The 9,464-nt window shown below is 40.7% G+C and overlaps 1 pseudogene; it reads left to right on the plus strand.

Moving 5' to 3' along the window:
• Positions 1–220: 220 nt before the first annotated feature.
• LOC129027642 (immunoglobulin heavy variable 2-26-like) lies at positions 221–744 on the plus strand (annotated as a pseudogene).
• The last annotated feature ends 8,720 nt before the right edge of the window (positions 745–9,464 follow it).

Consider the following 9,464-nt stretch of genomic DNA (forward strand, 5'->3'; position numbering starts at 1 on the left):
GAAATGAGATGGAGTCCCCCATGGAGAGCACACGTGGATGCCCACACCTTAGGGCTCACTGCTCCTCACCACAGATGCACTCCCCTACTGAGTCCTGAGACCTGAGTGCACCCCATAAAGTAGGACTCAGATGAGGGGATGCAAATCTCCACCAGCTCCACCTTCCTCTGGGTTCAAAAGCCGAGAATGGGGCTTCACTCAGTGACTCCTGTGCCCCACTATGGACATGCTTTGCTCCACACTTCGGCTGCTGACCACCCCTTCCTGTGAGTGTTGTGGTCAGGGAAACATCAGTTCTCTCCTTTGTGGGCTTCATCTTATGTCTTCTCCACAGGGGTCTTGTCCCAGGTCACCTTGAAGGAGTCTGGTCCTGCGCTGGTGAAACCCACAGAGACCCTCATGCTGACCTGCACTGTCTCTGGGCTCTCACTCAGCACTTCTGGAATGGGTATGAGCTGGATCCGTCAGCCCCAAGGGAAGGCCCTGGAGTAGCCTGCACACATTTTTTTGAATGACAAAAAATCCTACAGCATGTCTCTGAAGAACAGGCTCACCATCTCCAAGGACACCTCCAAAAGTCAGGTGCTCCTTACCATGACCAACATGGACCCTGTGGACACAGCCACGTATTACTGTGCATGGAGAGCACAGAGACACAGCCCAGGATGCCTCCTGTACAAGAACCCAGGCTGCGTCTCAGTGGTGCTCTCTCCCTACCTCTGCAGAACAGGAAAGTGTGACTGAGATGCCATTTCCTGCCAGGGCTTGTGTTTCCTATACCAACCAGACTCAGAGCCCTGTCTGTTTTCCTATTCTGTACTATTAAATGGCATGTTCCCTGTTAGTGATTCATGTAAGCAGAGACTGTATCCTGTTTGACAAAGATTGAGCATCTAAGATTCCCGTTACCTCGGCCACATGCATCACTGACATGTGGCCACCTATTTCTTGAGCTCATATCCTTCCAAGGGGCTGAATACAAATATCTATAACATATGACATTCTTAAACTGCAGGAAATAGTGTTGGAGAACAATGTGGAGATAAAAGAGCAGGATGATTAATTAAAATCCAGATACCATCTTTTTTTGCAGAGAAAAATTTACACTAATAAAGTAATTTTATGAAACAACAAGAAAGATGGAATGTGTCCTCATCATGGAGTGTCTCGCTTGCAGTGCACAAATAAATTTCTAAAAATTTTATAGGGAAGGTGTGATAGATGAAGCTGATTTCCACACAGGGAGGGATTTAATACCCAGGTAAGTATAAAATCCAACACTTGGAAAGGAAAATGCCTCAGCTTGACATCAGAAACCCATCTCAGTAAGTCTGAGGAGCAATGTGGAAAAGAAATGAAAAATTCGACAACACTTTTCTTATGAAATCCCTAGCTGATGTTTGAACAGGACTATAAATCATGCTGCTATAAAGACACATGCACACGTATGTTTATTGCGGCACTATTCACGATAGCAAAGACTTGGAATCAACCCAAATGTCCAACAACGATAGACAGGATTAAGAAAATGTGGCACATATACACCATGGAATACTATGCAGCCATAAAAAAATGATGAGTTCATGTCCTTTGTAGAGACATGGATGAAAGTGGAAACCATCATTCTCAGTAAACTATCTCAAGGACAAAAAACCAAACACCGCATGTTCTCACTCATAGATGGGAATTGAGCAATGAGAACACATGGACACAGGGAGGGGAACATCACACTCTGGGGACTGTTGTGGGGTGGGGGGATGTGGGAGGGACAGCATTAGGAGATATACCTAATGCTAAATGACGAGTTAATGGGTGCAGCACACCAACATGGCACATGGATACATATGTAACAAACCTGCACATTGTGCACATGTACCCTAAAACTTAAAGTATAATAATAATAAAAGAAAACAGAATTGTCCACAATTTTAGGAAAGCCATCACATGACAACAAACCACTACAATGATAGGAGCATCACTGAGTCAACAGAGTTCAAGCAGTGAGCAGATCAGTACTGAGGCCCCAGGAGAATCAAGGCTCCTGGGTACATTTTACAGAACCCAGAATTGAGCCACATAATCTATGGCCAAGTGATCTTTGACGAAGTTAACAAAAATTAATCAACCTATACACCATGGAAAGGACACCCCATTCAATAAAGGGTGCTGGGGAAATTGGATAGCTATATGCACATGAATGAAACTGGACCCCCACCCTCAACATGTAAATAATTAACACAAAATAGATTAAACGTTTAAATGTAAGACCTCAAACTGTAAATGTATTCAAATAAAACACCAGGACAACTCTTCTGGACATTGGCCTAGGTAAATAATTTACGACTAGGAACTCAAAAGCACAAGCCAAAAACGAAAAGACAAAAAGCAAACAATAGACAAATGGGACTTAATGAATCTAACAAGTTTCTTCACAGCAACAGAGTGAACAGACAAAGTGCAGAATGATAGAAAATATTTGCACACTGTGCATCTGACAGAGTACTAATATGCAGAATTAACAAGAAACTCGACAACAACAAAAGAAAACAAGAACCAAATAACCCCATTAAAATGAGCAAAGAACATGAGTAGACATTTTTGCAAATAACACATATAAATGGAAAATAGATATAGAAAAAATGCTCAGCATCACTAATCATCACGGAAATGCAAATTAAAACTGTAGTGAGATATCATACCATTCACAATGGCTATTATTAAAAAGTCAAAAATAACAGATGTTGGAGAGGATGAAATGTAAAGTGAATTCTTAGACACTGTTGATGAGAATGTGGACAAGTACGACCTCTATAGAAAACAGTATGGATTCAGTATGATATTGACTGTGCGTTTGTCATAAACAGCTCTTATTATTTTGAGATACATTCCATCAATACCTAGTTTAATGAGAGTTTTTAGTATGAAGGGGTGTTGAATTTTATTGAAGACCTTTTCTGCATCTATTGAGATAATCATGTGTTTTTTTTTTCCATTGGTTCTCTTTATGTGATGGATTATGTTTATTGATTTGCATATGTTGAACCAGCCTTGCATCCCAGGTGTGAAGCCAGCTTGATCATGGTGGATTTGAAAACCGGCACAAGACAAGGATGCCCTGTTTCACCACTCCCATTCAACATAGTATTGGAAGTTCTGGCCAGGAAAATCAGGCAAGAGAAATAAATAAAGGGTATTCAAATAGAAAAAGAGGAAGTCAAACTGTCTCTGTTTGCAGATGACATGATTGTATATTAAGAAAACCCTATCATCTCAGCCCCAAATCTCCTTAAGCTGATAAGCAACTTCAGCAAAGTCTAAGGATACAAAATCAATGTGGAAAAATCACAAACATTCCTATACACCAATAATAGAAAAACAGAGAGCCAAATCATGAGTGAACTCTCATTTACAATTGCTACAAAGAGAATAAAATACCTAGGAATACAACTTACAAAGGATGTGAAGGACCTCTTCAAGATAACTACAAACCACTGCCCAAGGAAATAAGAGAGGGCACAAACAAATGGAAAAACATTCCATGTTCATAGACAGGAAGAATCAATATCGTGAAAATGGCCATATTGCCTGAAGTAATTTATAGATTCAATGCTATCCCCATCAAGCTACCACTGACTTTCCTCACAGAATTAGAAAAAAACTACCTTAAATTTCATATGGAACCAAAAAATAGCCCATATAGCCTAGACAATCCTAAGGAAAAAGAACAAAGCTGGAGGCATCATGCTACCTGACTTCAAACTATACTACAAGGCTACAGTAACCAAAACAGCATGGTACTGGTACCAAAACAGATATATAGACCAATGGAACAGAACAGAGGTCCCAAAAATAGTGCCACACATCTACACCCATCTGATCTTTGAAAAACCTGACAGAAGCAATGGGGAAAATGATCCCCTATTTCATAAATGGTGTTGGGAAAACTAGCTGGCCATATTCAGAAAACTGAAACTAGATCCCTTCCTTACACCTTATACAAAAATTAACACATAATGGGTTAAAGACTTAAATGTGAGACCTGAAACCATAAAAACCCTAGAAGGAAACCTAGGCAATACCATTCAGTACATAGACATGTGCAAAGACTTCATGACTAAAACACCAAAAGCAATGGCAACAAAAGTCAAAATTGACAAATGAGATCTAAGTAAACTAAAGAGCTCCTGCACAGTAAAAGAAACTATCATCAGAGTGAATGAGCAGCCTACAGAATGGGAGCAATTGTTTGCAATCTATCCATCTGACAAAGGGCCAATATCTAGAATCTACAAGGAACTTAAACAAACTTACAATAAAAAAACAAACAACCCCATCAAAAATTGGGGGAAGGTTATGAACAGACACTTCTCAAAAGAAGACATTTATTCAGCCAACAAACATATAAAATAAAGTTCATCATCATTGGTCATTCGAGAAATGCAAATCAAAACCACAAAGAGATGCCATCTCATGCCAGTTAGAATGGCGATGATTAAAAAGTCAGGAAACAAAAGCTGCTGGAGAGGATGTGGAGAAATAGGAACGTTTTTACACTGTGGTTAGTAGTGTAAATTACTTCAACCATTGTGGAAGACAGTGTGGTGATTATTCAAGGATCTAGATAGAACTAGAAATACCATTTGTCCCAGCAATCTCATTATTTGGTATATACCCAAAGGATTATAAATCATGCTGCTATAAAGACACATGCACACATATTTTTATTGCAGCACTGTTGACAATAGCAAAGACTTGGAACCAACCCAAATGCCCATCAATGATAGACTGGATAAAGAAAATGTGGCACATATACACCATGGAATACTATGCAGCCATAAAAAGGATGAGTTCATGTGTTTGCATGGACATGGATGAAGCTGGAAACCATCATTCTCAGCAAACTATCACAAGAACATAAAACCCAACACCACATGTTCTCACTCACAAGTGGGAGTTGAACAATGAGAACACAAGGACACAGGGAGGGGAACAAACATCACACACCAGAGACTGTTGGGGAGTGGGCGACTGGAGGGGATAGCATTAGGAGAAATACCTATTGTAGATGATGGGTTGGTGGGTGCAGCAAACCACTATGGCCTATGTATACCTATGTGACAAACCTGCACATTCTGCACATGTATCCCAGAACTTAAAGTATAGTTAAAAAAAAAAAAAAGAGAGAGAGAGAGGAAACAGTATGGAGACTTTCCAAAAAATGAGAAACAGTACTGGCCTTTATTCTACCAATCCCACTACTGGGTAACTACCCAAAGACAAAGAAATCATTATTTCAAAAAGATACCCACACTTCTATGTTTACCACAAATCTATTCTCCATAGCACATATGACAACCTGAGTGTCCACCAACAGATGATTTTATAAAAGAATATAGCATATATGCACAATTTAATACTAGTCAGCCACAATAAGGAATGAAATTGTGTCTTTTGTAGCAAGATGCCTAGAACTGGGGGACATTATAAATAGTGAACTAACTCACAAACAGAAAGCCACATATCACACATTATTACTTATAAGTGGGAGGAAAACAGTGTGTACACAAGGATATGGAGAGAGGGATTATGGACATCGGAGACTTAGCAGAATGGGAGGGTAGGAGTTGGGAGCATGATGAAAAATCACCTAATGGGTACAATGTACGTTACTTGGGTGTTGGGTACACTAAAGCCAATACCACAGTGTAATATTTCCATGTAACAAAGTTGCACCCATAGCCCTTAAATTTATACAAATAAAGATAAAAGCAATTACAATTGAAAATATAAAATTATTAATAGTTGACCAAAGATCTTGAAAATTAAAGTTTAAATCATGATCAATAAATGAAATTAATATCAGTTGAACTTCATTTAACTTAAAATCCTTTTGTACTCAAGTGATTTTAAGAAAATGAATGTCAAGTTTTAGATGAGAAGATTTGCAAATCATATCACCACCTATGTAATTATAGTAAGAACCCTCAAAACTCAACAGTGAATAAAAGAAGAGGCAACCCATGGATAAAATAGGCAAAGGTTTGTGCAGGCATTTCATTAAAGAAGATGTACAGATTTTACATAGGATATATATAAACAGGATCTCAACAGGATTTTTCATCAGAGAAATTCAAATCAAGACCACAATAAGATACCCAAACACCCTTTTTAGAATGGCTGAAATTAAGAAGAAAGATGGATCATACCAATGCTGGTGAGCACACCAGGTTTCTAGAGTCTAAAACATTGCTAATGGGAATGCAAAAAGAAACAGCTACACAGGAAAATAATTTTTAGTTTCTTGTAAAATTATATATGCCCTTAACACATTACCTAAAAATCCCCCTCCTGAATACTTGCTTCAGAGAAATACAATTTTATATTCAAACAAAACCTCTATGCAAATACTCAACATAGTGTGTGTGTGTGTGTGTGCGCGCGCGCACGTTAGAAACTAAAAATAACATGAATGTATGAAAATTCAAATGGGCAAAGAAGGTAGGCACCATCTATACATTGAATACCATCAGCACAAAAACTAACAAATGACCGATACACAAACTATTACAAGTGAACTCCAGACATTACGCTAATTGAGAGAAGCCAGTGTCAAAGACCAAAGGGACACAGTTGTAAGAAACACTGCCATTCTCAGATATCAGTTGTATGGGCTGAACTTTCTCTGTCTCTTTCCTAACCAGGCCCAGATGTCGAATTCCACCACTTGCAGATTGAAAATTCTATTCTTTTTAACAATGCACTAAGGTTTGAATTGCATCACAGACTAATACAGACAAAATTGGGCTCATTTGAAGAGTGTCTGATATTTGTTCTGACTCCAGAAGAACTCCTCCAGGTCTCTCTCTCCTTGGTTTTCTCTAGCCAGCCAGCTAGCAGGCCTGCAGTTTAGCCATCTTCTCCCATGCATCCACCCGTTTCTTTCCAAGGGCCTTTCTTTCACCACAGCCTCTAATATTTTGGAGAGCACACTCAAGCTTTGAACTTTTCCACATTCTATTGTAAATGAATGTAGGTAGTTTAGGACCAGATTCAAGATTCTATTTGTGGCTAAATTCCAGCAGCCCTCTTTCCTGGGACAGAGCTCCTAAGTAAGGTTCTGCAGGTGGAGACAGATGAGCTTTTTCCTCCCTCAGCATAGCCGCTGAGTGCTCAGTGGAGGGTTGAGGAGAAGCTTCCCACTTTATCAGCATGCAGTTCTTGCTGGGATGGACTCTTTGCCACAGGAGCAGGGCTGGGAACCAGGGACCCAATGTCCTCCGTGGTGCTGCACCCAGGGAAGAGCCTCCAGCCATGGGTGGGGCTGTGTGGAGGAAATGAGTCTCTTATCAGTAGCTCTTGTCCAGAACTGAGCCTCAGCAGCTCGTTCTGTCAGCAGGGTCAGAGGGCCAATGTCCTGGTTCCTAGGGAGCAGCATCCTAAAATGGGAGCTGGCACATTTGAGAATAACAAAACCTACAAATTCAGAAGCTCTTTGGTTTTTCTTTCCAGAAAATATAATTTCATTTTTTGTGTGTGTATGAGAACACCCTAGCAAACCGTATACACACCCACATTGATGTGTACAGGTCTATGACACTTTTATCTCTGTAAGTAAAAATTATTGGTCACTGTGATCTTTTCTGCAACTTTGCCATTTCCCTGAAGGCGAGCACAGGTCCTTCTGCATGGGTTCAAACAAAAGGCCCAGAGACCACCTGGTAAGTGAGGAGCTCACCTGGTTCTGGATGTTTGGTCTGTCTCTTCCCCTCTGTTGCCCCACAGAAGGTCAGCCCACTCTTTCCAGGTACTAAGAAGAGAGCCCAGGTTTGTCCTGATTATATGACTCACCCAGCTTCTGATGACTATTCTGTTACCAACATCCATGGAAGCATATTTATTATGTAATTCACTAAACTAATATCAAATTCCGAAGTTGCAATGCCCCACACCAGAAGGTATGTTCATGCAATTCAATGGAGGAGAGGGCCTTTCAGAGACAGAAGGGTCAAGCTAGATTGGTCAATATATGAATGAGGACAATGGACTTGAGTCTTGTTGTCCTCAAGTACCCGTGTCACAGGTGTGATCTGTCAGGGCAGGACCAGAGTTCTTTGTGTACTCAGATGGGAGGGCTCACGGAGGTTCTCCCTGGTTCCCAGGAAAGTAAGTGAAGTAATCTTGGTGATGAGACTATTCTCCAGTTATGACCTATTATAGAGTTTACATATGAAATTGTCACTGAAGTCCCCCATCTACATCTTTTAACATGAAAGTGTACAGAAGTCAGGCCACATCCTCAGGATCACACGTTGAGGAGAATGCAGATAGGCCCCACTGCTTTCTCCAAAGATCTTCAATAGATCCCAGGATTCAAAACTGCTCAGAATGGCAGCTCTCAGGTGCTTCAGTTAAAATCACCCACTTCCTGGGACTGGAAGTTTCCCTCTAACCAGGATGGATAAAAATAAATCACACTCTTGATCTTGTCCACACGTTCAAAAATTCCTAAAGGCAGAGCTGATTGATGTCCTCACAGATAGACTACTGCCTTTCAGAGGTGACCCTGGTATTCATGTTCTAGCAATTCTGAGAATTCAAGGACACCTCCATCTCTCCAGTGCTTTGCACCTCACATAAAAACAGCTTTCTCATTGGAGTGTCTTGTGTTTCCTGATATAAATATGTCACAATATTACTTTAAATAGAATGAGAAATAAAACCCAAACTTACTCAAAACACCAATTCCTTGGAAATTATTTTGAGAGCTGGGAGTTCATGAAGAACTCCTAATTGTTATTCCAACACCTCACTGCCATTGTCAGTCTATGAGAAAATCAGCACCAATCACACATCACAGGCCAAATCAGTAAACCAAGAGTCTTCTATTGAAGATCTTGGGATCTCAGGCAGATGCTGAAGACACTGTCTCAGTAGCACCCAGCAGATCTCAGAGCTTGTCCATGGGGCCTGCTGGACACTCACATGGGACATCCAGCAGTCACTTCATCAGAGCCACCAGTGGGCTGTGCTAGTGCCTGATGAAACCAGGATGAGGCAAAGGCATCTGCTCAGTGTCATCGACAGTAATGGTCCCAGAAATGATCCCGATTGTCTCCATGCTAATCAAATGTGGGTTCACTGTGAGGAGCATGTCCTGTGGGTGCTTGTTCTTCAGTGAAAGGACCTCTGTCCACAAAGTGTTTGGAAGTGGAGCAGGGCATGCATTTCCTCAAGTGAGATTAGGACTCGGACCATTAGCATCTCACTCTTGGATGGCTGATGTGTCATTTATCCTCCCTTTCTTGTCCGGGATCAGGTCTTGAGTTATGAAATTCTATGTCTCATGAATATGCAAATAATTTGAGGTCCACTGAGGTGAATATGGATATGACGGTACCCTGAGAGCATCACCTGACAACTACATCCCTCCTCTAGAGAAGCTGCTGAGAACACAGCTCCTCACC

Source organism: Pongo pygmaeus, chromosome 22 (genome assembly GCF_028885625.2).
Source record: "Pongo pygmaeus isolate AG05252 chromosome 22, NHGRI_mPonPyg2-v2.0_pri, whole genome shotgun sequence".
Taxonomy (NCBI): Eukaryota; Metazoa; Chordata; class Mammalia; order Primates; family Hominidae; genus Pongo; species Pongo pygmaeus.